Source organism: Engystomops pustulosus, chromosome 10 (assembly GCF_040894005.1).
Source record: "Engystomops pustulosus chromosome 10, aEngPut4.maternal, whole genome shotgun sequence".
NCBI classification, from domain to species: Eukaryota; Metazoa; Chordata; class Amphibia; order Anura; family Leptodactylidae; genus Engystomops; species Engystomops pustulosus.
Genome location: NC_092420.1, coordinates 22,151,665 through 22,168,961, shown reverse-complemented (window position 1 = coordinate 22,168,961; position 17,297 = coordinate 22,151,665). Strand labels below are relative to the sequence as shown.

The 17,297-nt window shown below is 41.2% G+C and overlaps 1 protein-coding gene and 1 long non-coding RNA gene across 6 annotated transcripts in view; one reads left to right on the top strand and one right to left on the bottom strand.

The window, feature by feature from the left end:
• LOC140104778 (uncharacterized) overlaps positions 1-13,864 on the top strand; it is a 66,969-nt gene extending 53,105 nt beyond the window's left edge. For 2 of the 3 annotated variants that reach the window (XR_011850406.1, XR_011850405.1), the window contains 2 exons: positions 3,332-3,417; positions 7,335-7,464. This is a non-coding gene — a long non-coding RNA (uncharacterized lncRNA). Of the gene's footprint in view, positions 1-3,331; positions 3,418-7,334; positions 7,465-13,747 lie in introns of those variants that run through there. The other variant, XR_011850407.1, reaches the window with a different exon arrangement.
• ARHGEF3 (Rho guanine nucleotide exchange factor 3) overlaps positions 1-17,297 on the bottom strand; it is a 202,208-nt gene that overhangs the window by 38,660 nt on the left and 146,251 nt on the right. The gene's annotated exons all lie outside the window — the stretch shown is intronic.

The window sequence follows — 17,297 nt, the reverse complement described above, 5'->3', positions numbered from 1 at the left end:
ATCCATGCAGTCCAAGTTTACTCTCCCTTTAAGTGCGGCAGGTACGTTGTTATCTTTCTATAAACCAATGCTGTATTACATAGCAATAACTCAACCTCTAGGAAAAGTGACAGGGCCGATTACTTTACATAAGTGACAATCCTTGTAGATCTGTCAGAAGATGCAACAAGCCACTGCTCACTCCTGTTAATGGACACTAGAGGCAGTGGTGAATTTGGGATTTCTGGGGCCCCAATCAAAGTTATGTTCTGAGGAGGGGGGGGGGGGGGCTATTGTACAACTTTGAATGGCAAAGTAGGGAGTCTATTCCTCCATGCTCTACCAGAGCCTCAATGTGGGTACAGTTTAAAGTTTCTTGAATTGGCCAAAAGATCCAATAGACTGAGCTGCATCTCATCACTATGTGATGATCTATTGGTCCCAAAAACTGCATGGTTTGCTTTGTGGGTAAAGCTGCCTCTGCCCAGAGGCCCTAAGAAACGATCCTGATCTTCTGGATAGCAAAGCTTGGGGGTTAAGTATATTATACTATACAATCCTGAGATGAAGTAGAAACAGCTCCACTATATCGGCTGTGACTGTTATTGCTGCTCAGCTAAAGAACCTTCAGAGCGTAGAGGTTGCATTTTGCATTTAAAGGATATCTACCACCAGGATGAATGATTGTAAACCAAGCACACTGACATACTGGTGTGTGCCACGCCTGACAGGATGTGCTCTTCTTTAGGCTTCTTACGCCCTTGTTTTTAACAAAAAAAGGCTATAAAAATGATGCAAATGACCCAGAAGTGCTCCAGGTTCTATTATCACAACCGTGGAGCTAGAGCCCCTCAGTTTCACATGCATAATTTTAAAAGCCTTTGTTTGTAAAAGCCAAAAAACAAAAAAACAAAAAGAAGAGCGGATGTCGCCAAATGGGACACACACCAGTATGTCAGTGTGCTTGGTTTACAGACCTTCATACTAGTGTTAGATGTCCTTTAAATAAGAAAATAATGGGGCACATTTACTAAGAAAGGGATGTGGTTTGCCTGTGTAGTGTGCAGCGTGTGCCAGATTCTGGGTTCCTGGTGCCCCTTCTTCATGAATCTGGCACCCTCTGCACTGCCTCAACAGAGTGCACCAAATACTTTTTTTTAAACATGGAGCGTATGACACAATTCTGTCGGAATTTGCATGATAAACCTGGTGCACGGTCCGACTGAGCCCCGGAACACCCCCTAATTTTGTTGCATGAAAACTAGTGCAGCTGCCCCACAAAAGGGTCACGTGCGACACAATTGTGGTGCAGACACAACTTAAATACCTGTGCAAGCAGTTTGCACCTAAAAGAATGTGCAAAGTCCGACAGAAAACTGGCGCAAGGGCCTTAGTAAATGTGCCCCCATATGCCTACAATTAGACTGTTCATCCTGGGATTATATAATAAAAGAGCCTTTGGGTGCCTGCACACGACTGTGTGGTCAACGAGCCGGAACCAGGGAGCAGCACACAACCGGGTGGAGAAGTGAGGTGAAATGTGTGCTCCTCATCCCTCCCCGCTCCATTGATGCAAATCTGCCCAAATATCGGTCATGCCCCATGATCTATATGACAGTGCGGCTGCTGTGCCCCCTAATTAATGGAATAGGTGGTTAAGCATATGCTCTATGGGAGTGAGAGTGTTAACCAGGCACATTAATATCTCCAGCATTGACCTGTCACTCCAGTAATAAGGAGTAAGTTCCTTTAAGTTCCCATTAATTTATCCTTGGTAGACTTTGTCCTTTGGTGTACCCACATTGTTTTGCCGTCCCGAGCTTTGAAGTTGTAATTATGCAGAATGACGTAAGATGATGAATGATGTAAAGTTGTAGAGTGTGTGAAATGAGTTATGGCCATAGATCATCCAAAAACGTGAATGGGAAGAAAAACACAGCAACCCTGACAAGACGTCCACTGCTGGCACCTCAATGGGAACAGCCCTGGCTCCTGTCAGTGCCCCGACTGACCTTCTGTACAGACCACATTGTGTACCAGGGAGGAAAGCCCTGCCCAGATATACTGGTGGAGGAGAGAAGTCAGGAAACCAGAGCCACGAATAGTCCGAGTACAACAATATTCTATTGTATCTTATTCCATATGTGATACGGATATAATGTCACATCATGTGGTTTTGGCTATAACCTTCTTATTAAGTATTGCTGTACTGGTGCAAACGCACACAAAACAGCCGCCACAAATGTCCTTAAATCACGTTTACCCCTTTGACGCTACTAGTGATGGGGTCTTAGATCGAATCTGACTAATATTTGCATGGATGTATCATAGACGGATTGTGCGTGATATTCCCGCTGCCTGCTCACGTTGTCTTGGTTATAATAGGAGGGATTTATTATGCAGAAGGCTTCTTTCTCCACTTATTTAGCCCTAGGAGCTTTTTGCATATCAGATTTATCATGTGGCACATGAGCTATTAATGTCTGCATTGGATATGAGACTTTTTGGTGAAAAGTCGCAAAAAAAAAGTTGCACATTTTTTGCGCAACTGATTCTTTAATGCTACCTATGCTAGGAGGAGACTAAAGTGAATTTGCACCAGAATTGAGAGTTTGTTTTTTTTAAAAATGCCGCTTCATAAATTGGTTGACCACAATCAGATTCACCTAATAAATCGGAGTAAGTAGGCAAGTGTGAAAAATTGAAATGGTTGGCAAATGCTGCAAAATAAGTTTACAATGGAGGTCAACATCTGCAAAGAGTTTGTATGTTCTCTCTGTGTTTACATGGGTTTTCCCCGCGTCCTCCGGTTTCCTCCCACACTCCAAAACATACTAGTAGGTTGATTAGATTGTGAGCCCCATTGGGGACAGGGACTGATTTGGCAAGCTCTGTGCAGCGCTGCGTAATCTGTGTGTCTATATAAATAAAGGAATTATTATTCTTATTTTTATACATTTTTGCATAAATTGCCAGTTAAAACAATTGTGAGACAATTTTAAACTTCTCCCAGTAAGTGGCTTCAGCCTCTTAATATATATGTGCACAATCCTGTGCCTGGATGAATTGTACGCCGGGTCCTGACTGGGGTACAATTCCGCTATAACTTCCTCGTTACACCCTCTTTATTTATGCCTTGTCCATGAGAAAACTGGAGCAGAAGGCATGATAAATGTCACACACACTACAAATCCTCCTATACGCATACACTAGGTTAACCTGCTGAAGTATTTGAATGTCTGAAATTAAAGCCTTACACTTCCTTTGTTATAAGCAAAAGTAACTGGGCACTACATAACCAAATTGATGCGAATAGAAGATGAAGTTAATTGAAACAGAATTTTTTTTACAGAAGGACATGGAAGAAAACACCAATGTCAAGTCTCCAGATCCATAAGGAGGTGAATTGCCGGGGCAAAGGACCATCATGATCCTTGGGTATGTGACTGATACTTTATCTAGTTACTCATCTAGTTATTAGATGGGGGTCTGGATCCTGAACAGTCCGCAATGTTCTAGTAAGAACAAATAAAGTTTCTATTTTAGAAAATGACCTGATGATGAGTCACGGGGTCGCACATTAAACAATGGGGAAACCCAGCCCCAATGTATTTGACAAGTCAGTTGAATAGAAATGACAGGAAATAAGGAAGAGGAGAACATCCGACCTGCTCTTCAGTTATTGTGGACATAGACAATTCAGTGTGGTGCTCAGCGATGAGACATTTGTTCCCTAAAATAGAACAACTCATCTGTGTCAGCGCACTTCTTCTCGCTCAAGAACAGAGAGCGGAGTTTGGATTATTATTTCGGTTCAGACAACACAGAAAGCAGAGAACACTGACCCAACAAGATCCAAAAGTATTCAACTGTATCAATGACAATAGATATTCCGTATTCTACAAAATCATTCGACATATTCTACAAAAGTAAATATCCCAAAAATGTTTTACAAACTTAATTACATATCAGAGCAAACACTAAACAACCAAAGTAATATACACAGGGTGCAGAACAGGAGGAGAAAGATCTATACAGACCAGGAGGTCGTGTGTCCCCGACACGTGTTTGGTGTTACCCTTGGACTGAGTATATCAGAGGTACAGATCAGGAGGACTCCCACACATACACCTCTGCGCAGATGCCGCTGTCTGACCTTCACTTCCCTCTCTCAATAGATTACTACAGAGGCTTCTAATGGATCTCTGTTAAATTTCCATATTTTTACCTTTTTGTGTGCTGAAACAGAAGATATTAAGGAATTATATTGTAATTAAAGGAAGAGGGAAATTTATGAAAACACAATAGTAAAACTTTATAAACACCAGCGTTTTTACACAGAAATGATCCTGAGATTCCTATTATTTCCTGGTCATTGCTACATTTAGATGCACCAATCATTCACTTTCACACGGGCAAAACATTTTGGCATACTTTTCCGGAATAAACTAAAAGTCAACAAATAGCAGGTACAAAGTTAATGAGAATTTTAGACACTTTGGGGGGAATTTATCACATATTGGCAGATGGGAATCCAGCATACGATGAAATCCCTGCCCCAGGACTGCACTGCCGGACAATTGTACACCAGGGAGGAACGCCCGGTGCTGGTCTACCCCACTGCCTGGTATGACCCCATTCACTCCCCTTCCATGGCCACCTACCATTTAGGTGGTGTGAGTGGGAAATAATTCCAATACGTGGCAGATCGGAAGGAATTGTGATGATTTCAGGGCTTGTATACCGGAAGACTGGCACCTGTTGTCCATTGACTGTGGTAGAGCAAGGTGTCCTCTGTAAAAACACTATTACAGCTCTATACACATAATACATCCCTATAGAAGAAGCAGGGCCGGTTCTAGACAAAGTGGGGCCCTGGGCAAAACAAAAAGTGGGGCCCCAAAATAAAACTATTTTATGAACAGTCACAGTCAGAAAGGGGCTCCCTTTAGTATGGTAAAACAAACTGTAATATGGGAGAATTTTATAGGAGATAGATAGATGATAGGGAGATTGATGGGCAGCACGGTGTCTCAGTGGTTAGCACTGCATCTTTGCAGCACTGGTCAACATCTGCATCAAGAGTTTGTATGTTCTCTCTATGTTTGTGTGGGTTTCCTCCGGGTCCTCCGGTTTCCTCCCACACTCCAAAAAATTACTCGTAGATTAAATAGATTGTGAGCCCCATTGGGAACAGGGAGTGATCTGGCATTATTAATTATTATGCTAGAAGATAAATATAAAAGATGATAGAGATTTCTAGATGCAGAACTGGATATGAGAGATAAATACAGTAGAAGAGAAATACAAGATTGATTGAGAAATAGAGATATATAAATGGTCAGATTATAGGAGATAGATGACACATATATAGACAGGAGATAGATGATAAGCATCTTCACCCAGGAATTCAACCAAGGGGTATTATCCCTTTCACTGCCAGGCATTTGTGGATATTTTGTTGCGTTATTGACCTGAGCAATTTTTACAATTTTGACGTTCAAAAATTAAATTGAAATTACAGCAAAAAGAATTAAAGGAAACCCAACAAACCACAGATTTTCTGAAAGCAGACACTTGCCCCATTTTCAAAAGTGCATTAAAGAGTTAATAAACATAGACACCTTCATGCAATTTTGATTCAAACTGAAACATTTTATAAAAAATACTTAAAATGTTACTTTGATGGCAAAAAATGTGCTCCAAACAGAAAATATTTACCTTCACATCTCCTAAATGTAATAAATGGACATGTGTAGAGTTCACAAATATCCCATATTACAATGTATCACTAAAACTAAACTAAACTAAATATCTGCTTTTCAGCTACAAATTTTAAGACAGTCACAACCTGCAAAATATATCAATAAAACATAATAAAAAGTAAAGGCGCCATAAAACCTATACAATTTTGAAAGAAGACAACCAGGCGATGCATTTGGCAATTAACTTTCAAAATTTCCTCTAGAATACCTACAAATCCCGATACTTATATAAAGAAAATATACTTTCCTAAAACCGCAAGATGTGAGGAGATCATACATACCCCACACCAATATATTCACCAAAATATGCAGCAAAGGGAACGTTACATCCACAGGGGACACCAAACTATGTTTGCAGAATATTGCACAGAGCGTCACACAGATGTATCATTGTTTGCTCCCTTACACAATGGTCACCCAAATAATAACTATATATCCATAAACCAAGATAATGAGATTATAAAAGTCACGTTTAGATGTCGCCATTGTATAAGCCGCACAATAACAGAACCCTCCGCGCTTCATAAGAATGAGAGTGAGAACGTCATAACATAGGTGTAAATAATGGAGGATGGGGGGAAATAAAAACTTTATTCCAGGACATGTGTGGGTTTTGGTGTTACATATAACTTTATGGACATGTTTTGGGTCACGGGCCTAATATATAATAGCGACATTAGGTGAAGAGGATCGAATGTTCATCGTATCAGTCAATTTTCACAAAAAAAAAAAAACTATCACGAAATAAAAGGCAATAAGAGAGAAAGTGTGTTCTTAGATAGTTCTGAATAGAGAAGGGTTAAAACATCAATATTAGATGATATTATTCCTTATCAGAATGTAGTAACATATAAAGTGAATATTTCCATTATCTGTGAGGTGCAGCAGCTCCTGTGTGCAGCAAATTCTCTCTGCAGCCTGAAGGGGAGACACTTCAGAGGGCTGTATCTCTGGTTCTGTGACACATAGAACCTCACTTCTTTTATATGAATCTAAATTTTTGTTTCTAAGTGTCAGGAAAACTGAGATATTAACTGTTAAACTGCGGTTGGGAGTGATTTATATATATAAAAATGGCACCTGATATTCTCACTTTAAACCTGAATATCTCCAGATCCATAGCACCTAGAAACAAAATTCATGTGAGGCAGGATAAACGGACGGACAACATGTCTGTGGGTTGTTCTGTGTGTTCCCTAAATGAAATAGTAATTTTAAGCCATTAACTTCTTAATGTGGAGACAGGGAGATCTTACATCACTGCTTCATAGACAATATACACAAAGAAGCAGCCAGATAAAGAGGTGAACGTATTAACATCCCTCGGATGGCAAATCCCGCTGCTCCATGTCTACCACCGCTCCAGCCCCCGCATCAAAAATATGTGTCTGAGGGGAGAAAACAACAAAGCATCTATCATCAAAGAGCGCCCGGGACTCTCCCACAAAATCTTTTGTCTATTTTAGTGCGGACTTGACTCAGGTACTTTCTAATATCTTGCGGTTTAATTTTGGAACTGGACTTGATCCCAGAAAATCGGCTACTGCATTCCGAGACGGCATTTTTCACATTATTGTATCTTCCTCCCAGATTGTAGGAAGATGAAACACCAGGAGACCACCTTCCATAGAAGCGAGCATTGTAATCTCCTCCTGCCTCCCCTGGATATTCTCACAGGCCTCGTGCAGTTTATACAAGTGTTACAGGCATGGGGGGGGGGGGGGGGGGTTATATTAAATATGAGGCCAGAATTAAGTGAGAACAAAGTGCTGGACAAAACCGCCTTTCTATGTTCTTCATCATCATACAATACCTGGATATATACAAGGATTATCCTGATTTTTTCTAAAAAAAAACAACCTTTTTTTTTCGGGCCACCCAGCACTTTACTAGTGGAATTAATAAATATAATTAAAGATTATTGCTGAATTGTCTTCTCTTGTTGTTGTTTGACTGAGCCAAGGTTTGTCTGATTTAGTTCAGTAGATCCCGACAGAGGGGGAAGATTTATCAAGCTGTCTAAAAGTAAGAATGTTCTTAGTTGCATTTTACCAGAGCTCATAAATATTTTAAAGCTGAGCTGTAATTGGTTGCCAATGGCAACTGAGGACATTCTTACTTTTAGAAATCTTGATAAATCTGCCCCAGAGTGTTTAAAGGAATTGCCACTTCCACCAAATTATTGATATTGTTTGTGTAATGAAATTATACAATTTCTATTACAGTTTTCTAGATCTCTGCTTGCTTTCATTTTATAGATGATGTCATTTGATGTCACACAGATGCACAGCTCGTTATAACACACAGCTCTGATGACTCTCTGTGATATAACAAGCCAGGTATTTAGAAAGCCATGCACGTGTGTGACATCACATGACCAGGGATATAACGAGCCGTGCACCTGTGTGACATCACATGACCAGGGATATAACGAGCCGTGCACCTGTGTGACATCACATGACCAGGGATATAACGAGCTATGCACCTGTGTGACATCACATGACCAGGGATATAATGAGCCATGCACCTGTGTAACATCACATGATCAGGGATATAACTAGCCGTGCACCTGTGTGACATCACATGACCAGGGATATAAAGAGCCATGCACCTGTGTGACATCACATGATCAGGAATATTACGAGCCGTGCACCTGTGTGACATCACATGACCAGGGATATAAAGAGCCATGCACCTGTGTGACATCACATGATCAGGGATATAACTAGCCGTGCACCTGTGTGACATCACATGACCAGGGATATAAAGAGCCATGCACCTGTGTGACATCACATGACCAGGGATATAACAAGCCGTGCACCTGTGTGACATCACATGACCAGGGACCAGTTTCTATCCATAGGAAGTAAACAATGAAGCTTCCTATAGAATGACAGCAAGCAGAGATGTAGAAAACATTGAGGAATGAATACAGAAAGTAAATTGGAAAATTGTGTCATTTCATTACACAAACAATATCAAAACAATTATTTGCAAGTTGGCAGCTCTTTAAGACGCAAGCTATTCCTCTATCATTCATCCTGTTATATCGTTTATAGAAATAAATTGACAACTGGTTGGCAGCCGTCTCCCTTGGTAATAGGATGTGTTGGCACTAGCTCCGTCTATGTAGTTGTCAACTTCTGACAGCATTCACCAAGGTGGGTAAAATAATGCTGACTAGGCAGAAAGTGTTCTGTATACAGTGATTTGCCGATTTCTTATGATCTGGTGTATGGGCAGTAATGATTGCTTATAACTTTATCACTTCTCAACCACAACTTACTCAGCAGTTTTCTGAAAATACCTTCTGTAATACATTTCCAGGAGAAAATGGATCCCTCGTATGACCTGTCACTTGGGATGAGCTCTGCTGACAGCTATGTCCTCACCCATCTCCTACACTTATCAGCAGATCAGAGCAACACAGGCAACCCGACCTGCAGAGGTCATCCCAGCCGCTGGTTATAGGCAACTTCTCCTATTAGTGACAGGAAAGACTTCCACGTCCAGGAAATTAGCAAGTAAATAAACTACTTCACAAAAGTAAGAAAGGAACTTTTACAATGGGGGGCAAAACCAGCCCCGGGCCAAGGCAATGAAGTTTCACTGCTGTATATTGTTTGTTTGGATTTTATATATCCATCATATACAGTATATAACTACATTCTGTATGTACTGTAATACTTGTGTGATTTCTCTAGTTTTCCCCAAAAGTCCCCAAAAATATACAGATAGACTCACAATCTACCAATGACATTCGCCCTAGTGTACGTGTATTGATGGGGCATCAGGAAAGATTTGGTATGTTCTCTCCGTAGGTTTCCGCCGGGTACTCCGGTTTCCTCCCACACTCCAAAACATACTGGTAGGTTGTTAGATGGGGACAGGGACTAATTTGACATTCTTTGTGCAGCGCTGCGTAATCTGTGTGCGCTATATAAATAAAGAATTATTATTATTAATTTAGCTATTGGCAAGTCTGGCATCACCTGGACAGTATTAGTCGTGTAGTTAGCGTGTATGCAGGACAATTTCTCTTCCTCTACATCCTTCTTGCTCATAACCTTACTGTCTCCTTGACTTTACAACCCCTATTAGCAAACAGTACAGACTAGTTCCCTATACAGTCCTTCCATATACGGTAGTGCTCCTGACTGGCCACTAGGGAAGATAGTCAACACAGTTTCATAAAGGCTCATTGATTTAAGCAGTGGCTCTGGTGGCAGTGGCAGTGGTCAGTATTTACATTTGAATGAAGGATGTGTGACTCCAGAGGCTGGAGATTGGCTGACCCATGATGTCCTTATTTACAGGATGTCAGAACCGAAAAAACCCTGGGGTCTGGCGAGTCGCCACTTCAAAGTACCGTATTTTTCGGACTGTAAATCGCACAAAAAATCCTTTGATGTTCTCAGAAATCAAAGGTGCGCCTTATAGTCCAGTGCGCCTTGTATATGAACCGTACTTACAGACAACAGCTGCCTTGTACTGTGTACAGGTCTGCCACCTGCTGGTCATTCATCCTTATAATCAGGTGCGCCTTATATATGAACCTAGACATTTTAGCAGACATTTATTGATGGTGCGCCTTATACTCCAGTGCGCCTTATAGTACGAAAAATATGGTAATTGGACCACTCAAAGTAACTAGGGGTCACATGTTGTGGATTGCTAAAAGGGTTGTCACATCTTAGATATTTATGATATTAGTTAATCTTATAAATATTTGATAGGTACGACTCCCACCTCGAGACTCCTGACGCCCTGTTGGACCTGACCACATGCCCTCTGTGCAAGTTAACAGGAGTAGTGGAAATATCCGAGCCAAGCAAGTAGAGGGTATTCATGTCATATTCTGTAGATAGGTCATAAATAGTGACAAGTGGGAAACCCCTTTAAGACCCACCAATCAGAAGTTAATGACATATCACAGCGGAAATTCTTTAAGACTTCAGCATCATACACTGTATAATAATACATATGTTTTAAAGTGACATATAGTTTCCATAACAGGCCTATCAATTCTCCCTTTAACCGCTGGTATAACGTTACATCATGGGTATCGGCCACAGCAGGAAGACTGGGTTGAAACATCACTCTCTGGCATATTTACATTCTCTACTTGTCACATTTACCTTAGTGTCAGATCAATCATTTTGATTAGATGTTGTAAATGTAAGATTGGTGGAAGCTGCCTCTAGTCTACCGTCCCTTTAAGATATATCAGATGTTGCATTGCCAATGGTGATGAGCAACTGCAGCAGCTGCACCTCTAAGCCCTGTGCTAATCTATCTGTTCCTATGAAACCAGATCGCATCACTTACCCCACCGACACATATGGAAACTATAGAATTAGTCATCATGAAAATCCCTCTATCACGCTGATTCTTATAATCTGAGAACTGCAATTTTTGGGTTTCAGAAGATCTTTGTCTGATCATTCTACATTAATTCTATAGATAGGGTATAAGGGGCTTAAATGTAGTCCAATTGTATCCTGGGACCAGGGGCGTAACTAGGAGAGACAGGGCCCCATAGCAGACGTCTGAATGGGGCCCTCCTTCCCCCTTAAAAAATATACATATTTATATACTCACAAATGTGGGTTACAGTTACACAGTACATATATAGAGCATAATGCAGTATATATACACATCATACATTCTGTACACATACAGCATATATACATCACATGTATGTCATACACATTATGTTGTACAATGTGCAGCATAATATGTATATAATGGGGTACATCCTCTATTCTTTAGTTTGTCAGGTTGTATGATGGGGCCCCCTGATGCTGTGGGCCCCATAGAAGCTGCTATGGCTGCTACCACTGTAGTTACGCTCCTGCCTGGGACTGTGAGTATGGGGGGAGGAGGACATATATATATATATATATATATATATATATATATATATATATATATATATATATATATATATATATATATTTTCAGCCATATGGAGAGGGGAGTAAAAACTAAGTACAAAGTGTTACAAAATGTATATAGAAGTGAGAGAATGTATAATACTCTAGTACGGAGCGCCTCTGCACATAGTCAGGATGTATATACACACACGTGCATGTATTTGCAGGTTAGTAAGTGTTTGTATACTTTGGTAGACTTCACGGATGATGAGGTGTGAAATGTTACCAAGAATCAACATGAAAATAGCGTCTTGCTGTGTCTGGAGTTCTCTAAACCACGGGGCAGATAGTCAGGAAGGAAGTGGGAGCTACTGAAGAGCTCAGGAAGGAACCAAACACTTCAGGTACTCTACAATTAAACAGGTCTAAGCTCTTTTGTAGCCAAGGTCAGTGTGTAGGTTCTTCTCATTAAGATCATGACGTGTGATTTTCATAGGACTGCACGAGGGAGGTAACATGACAATGTCAGCTCTGATACAATTGTAACTGTAAAAGGACTGGATTGTTTTCCTAATAGAATAGTGTGAGTTATCTTATAAATGTGCGGCTCTGGGCACAATACGTTTCAGCCCCTCATTGGTAGGATATGTCAGAAAAGTTGGGTACACGGTGGTGACATCACCCACTGGCTACTTATAACAAGCGCACTATACATTTTGTTACTGTAGCCTTCTAGATACACAGCAGAAGGACTAATACAGACATAGACAAGCAGGACCCCTTCAAGCCTCTATTGGATAAATACAGATACGTTTGACAGTGTTTAGGCCAAACCTTTGGGCTGCATTCACATTCTGCATTAGTATTTATTTTAAAAATATGATTCAAGTGCAGCGGAGAGGAGCTTCCCCTGATCACAGATGTGTTTAGACCTGAACAATTTCGAGTAGGAGTAATATATAACAATAATCTTTATTTATATGGCGCCATCGTATTGCGTAGCGCTTTACATATCATAGGAAACATAAACAAATAAAATACTACATTACAGAGTACAAACAGTCATATGGAACAATAGGAGTGAGGCCCTGCGCACAAGAGCTTACAGTCTATGAACATGTACTTTGCACTGTCTACTGCCAAAACAGATCGTTCCGAATTGCAAACGTTTTAGGTGGGTAAAACATCTAGAGGGAGATTTATCACGACAGGGTGCATGGTGCACCCCTCCGGGACACAATGTACCTGATATACAAAGTGGCTCTGGCCATATACTGTTATCCCCTATGCAAAATAAAGATAGGGAATGAGACTCTGATCACCAGTGGTCCTGCTCCTGGGACCCCTAACAATCTCTGACTGCTCCTTGTGAAGGGGGAGTTGGGGCACTTGCTCGGACAGTATTACATTTTTGGGGGGAGTCATCAACTGTGTCGCGGGGTCCATTTTTTTGTACACGAATACACTGGGATGTTAAATGTTCCTTGTTGTGGCACAAGGGCGTCTTAACTAACTCCACATTCATGAAGGTGAAATAGAACCAAGAAGACAAGGCTTAAGTTTCTCTAATTTCACAGCTGCGTCCACATTGTTCAACCCAAAAAAAAAAACAGGCGCAAGAGTGGGAAAAACAGATTTTTTTGTGGTACTGACGGCTCATAAATATGCCGAAGGCGTTCCAAACACCAACTATGGACCCAAGACTGCCAAGACACTGGCATAAAGATAGTGAAGGCCCCAGTTTGTATGGCCATTGTATTCATGCACTATGGGTTGGGCTGAGCATGCATGTGTAAGGGGGGCTGAAAAGGATACTAGGCCAAGCTGAATCTGGCACAGTATTATATGGCCCCCGGATTCGTACAGAGGAATGCTGTAATGCACGTTCATGGGAGAAATCTATGATTATGACAAGTCATAAACTGTGGTTTGTATAAGATATGAGAGTAATATATACAGTGTGTCCTGTGCACAAGATGGACGGCTACAAAAGGCTTCTATTAAAACAAATGAGATGAATTGAAGCATTCACAGCGATGTGTGTAATGAGACATCGGAGGAGACCTGTTATGTCTAATAGTGACCTCAAAGATGGAGCATGTGGTAAAGTATCTCTCCCAATTACAGAACAAGGTGAAGAGTTCAGTCTTCCAGTAGATGAGATAATATCCACTGCAGACCCAGAAGAAACCAGCTGGCCCCCGGAGCAGCCGAATCGCACCGACTTTGAAATCAAATTCTCTTTTTTTTTCGGTAAGTTGTGACTTATACAAGTCTTCATCTGCAGAGAAGTGCAGGGATTAGAGGATGAGTAATACTTCATGTCCCTCATGCCCTTATATACATCTAGTGCACATGTAGATACATACCCAGTAGTCCAACTGCTGGATTACGTAGAATATAGGAATACCAATGATTAAGCCTTCCCATCATGGATGTACAGACACATGGCCGGCTGGCCCCACGTCTGGGTTTTCCTCTAATACATTAATAGATCAGTTATTTGGATGGATTCCATGATATAGACATACAGCAATCTGCTTATTATTAGTGACTGTGCAGCCTGTAAGCTTCCTGGTAGACTCATGCTACATCATACCAATATTTGGAGAGAAAAAGATACATCTGATCTGTTGCTGATGGACTAAAGTAATATATCAAACACTGGGTTCTTAATTACATTTTGATCAAATAACATAAGCCACTCACTACGTCACAGTGACCTCGTTTTAGTGTGTTCCTGCGCTTGTGGATGCAGCATCACTTGGCGTCCACCATCACCACAGCACCAAGACCCCGGAGTACCCTTACAGGAAGGCTAAGCACCCACAGCTCTGGGCCCCGACACCCTGCAAGCACCGCATCACAGTGGAAAATGCCCCCACTAAGCATCAGGACATTGGGGCTCATTAACTAATGGTTGCACGCTGCACTTTTGTCAGACTGTGCACCTTTTTCGGGGCCAAAACGGTTTGCACAGGTATTTAAGAAGTGTGTGCGCTTGGATTGTGTCACACACGACCAATTTTTGTGCGCTGCTTCCACGCAACACAAATTAGGGGGTGTGCTGTCGGATGGTGAACTCCAGTGACCCTGTAAGTAAATGTGCCCCATTGTGGTGGCAGTATCATGCAATGGGGGCAGGACCACTGGTTGCAACCTAAGGAGAGATGAACATGGCTAAGTACAGAGACTGGGGCTCAGGCTGGGCCGAAGGTTCATCTTCCAATGACCCAAGCACACAGCTAAAATAACAAAGCAGAGGCTTCAGAACATCTCTGTAACTAGTACTGACTGGTCCAGCCAGAGCCCGGACCCAAACCCAATTGGAGAGACCTGAAAATGGCTTCTACCAACGTTCTCCATCCATCCTGAAGGAAATGGAGAGGTTCTGCAAGGAAGAGGCAGAGGAAACCCAAATCCAAGTGTGAAAAACTTGTTGCATCCTTCCCAAGAAGACTCCGGGCTGTACTAGCTCCAAAGCTGCTTCTACTCAATACTAAGCAAAGGGTCTGAATACTTATGAACATTCTAGATCTTACCATTGGCTGCAATAAAAGAGTGAAAAATGTAAAGGGGTCTGAATAGTTTCCGTACCTACTGTAGCTAAGAACCTAGAGTTCAATTTATTGGTTTAGCCTAGCAGCCATAGATCTGTCCTGACACTGCCTATATGTTGGTAATCAATGAATGGCTACAAAAAATGTATCTCTTTACCTGCATACACCATAGAACCTTTTACCATCATAGTCATATTCAACTACTTCTATTAATAGATCGGACTGGTTTCCCATGATCTTGACCATTCTAAGAGTTGTGACAGTCTTTACCATGTCATTGGGTATATTGTGGAGGGTAAAGAAGAACATTAAAGTGAATTTTTGAGTAAGTTCTTGAAAAAAATATTTTAACTAAATAATACACATTAAAGGAAATCTACCATGAAAATCATGGATAAACCAGAGGTACTTACACAAAGATCCATGGACTCTGAGCCAGAAGGGCATTTATCTATTCTAATAAGCCTGAAGGGCTCTGGAGGGTGTTACTAGAGCCCCTCTATGCTGCAGATTTACAGGCTGTTACACTGTCTCACCCACCCTGCTCCCTCTGCACTAACGCTTTTCAGCATTCAGCACACAGTGGGTGGGAGAAGTGCTCCTGTGAACCACCCCCAGAAGCTCCTTAGGCTCATGAGCATAATTTTAAAAGTTGATTTTTAAAAGGGAGCAGACCAAATATACAAAGATTTCCACAGTCGCGCTGCCTGGATCTGTAAGTGTCCCTGGTTTATCATGATGCATTCTGATGGTAGATTTCCTTGAAGTGACACTATACACATGTTTGTTGAATTCAGAGAATCTTTTATTTAGACATTTTTAGTTGGAATAGCGTCTGAGCTTTCATTTCCCTGACTCCTCTGCTTTCAGAACTTGTTTGATGTAATATATTTTGTCTAGAGAAAGAGGCAGCGGCTCATCTTGACCTAAACCTCGGCTGGAATTTGGGAAGGATTCATCGTTCTAAATACAAAACACTTCATTACGTTTAGTTTGACAAACAAACAACCACAGGGGCAGCAATAATATTTTTGGGGATAAAACCATTGTTCCTATCCAGTCCTACTGTATATCCATTATCCTTACTGCCTGTAACAGTGTGTGTGTGGTATTAATCAGTCCCAGAGACCGCAAAGATAACTTAATCTCCGAGTGTGGGAATTTATAATAATTTTTAACAAAACCCAGAACATTCAGGAAGTCAGACAAAGAGCAGGGATGTCCGACGACGGGGAATGAAAACACCTCCGATGAGGTCCTGCCGTGAGTTAGAGGTACAGGATCATCAGATAGCTATTCTAGCTGCTGGTCATACAGTCAATGTCTGGAGGAGATTGAGTTGCAAGAGCTTGTATAAACCTGGGGAGAACCTGGTATAACATGGAAATAGCATTGCAATAAGAAAAGACACCATTTCAGGGTTTTCAAAGATATAATAAAATGAAGATAAAAAGTGAGATTTTGTCTGATCCACCACCCAGAATCACTCTCTATTATAAGTACAGTACTTTTTATATTGTTTACAGCCTAAATCAGATAGGTATGAGCCTTGGGACATGTTCAGATGTGGCAGATTAACCCTCTTATACACATCTTACTGAAAAAACCTTGTGGATATACAAAAGAATGAATAATAATAATAATATAGTGGATGTGATATGGGCGGCACGGTGGCTGAGTGAGTAGCACTTCTGCCTTGCAGCGCTGGAGTCCTGGGTTCGAATCCCACCCAGGTCAACATCTGGAAAAAATGGTTTGTATGTTCTCTCTGTGTTTGCGTGGGTTTCCTCCATGTACTCCGGTTTCCTCCCACACTCCAAAAACATACGGTTGTTGAGATTGTGAGCCCCATGGTGACAGGGACTGATTTGTCATGCTTTGTGCAGCGCTGCATAATCTGTGTACGCTATATAAATAAATAATTATTATAAAGTCTGCCATAGATGCTCCTACCCCTATGAACCTGAATGGAATCCAATGTCACAAGTATAGTGTGGTTTCACTTTTAAAGGGATACTCTAGCAACTTGATATTGATCATCTATACTTGGGACTTGTCAAACAGTTGATCACAGAGATAACATATGTGTGGCATTAATGGGTAATGAATATTTTAGC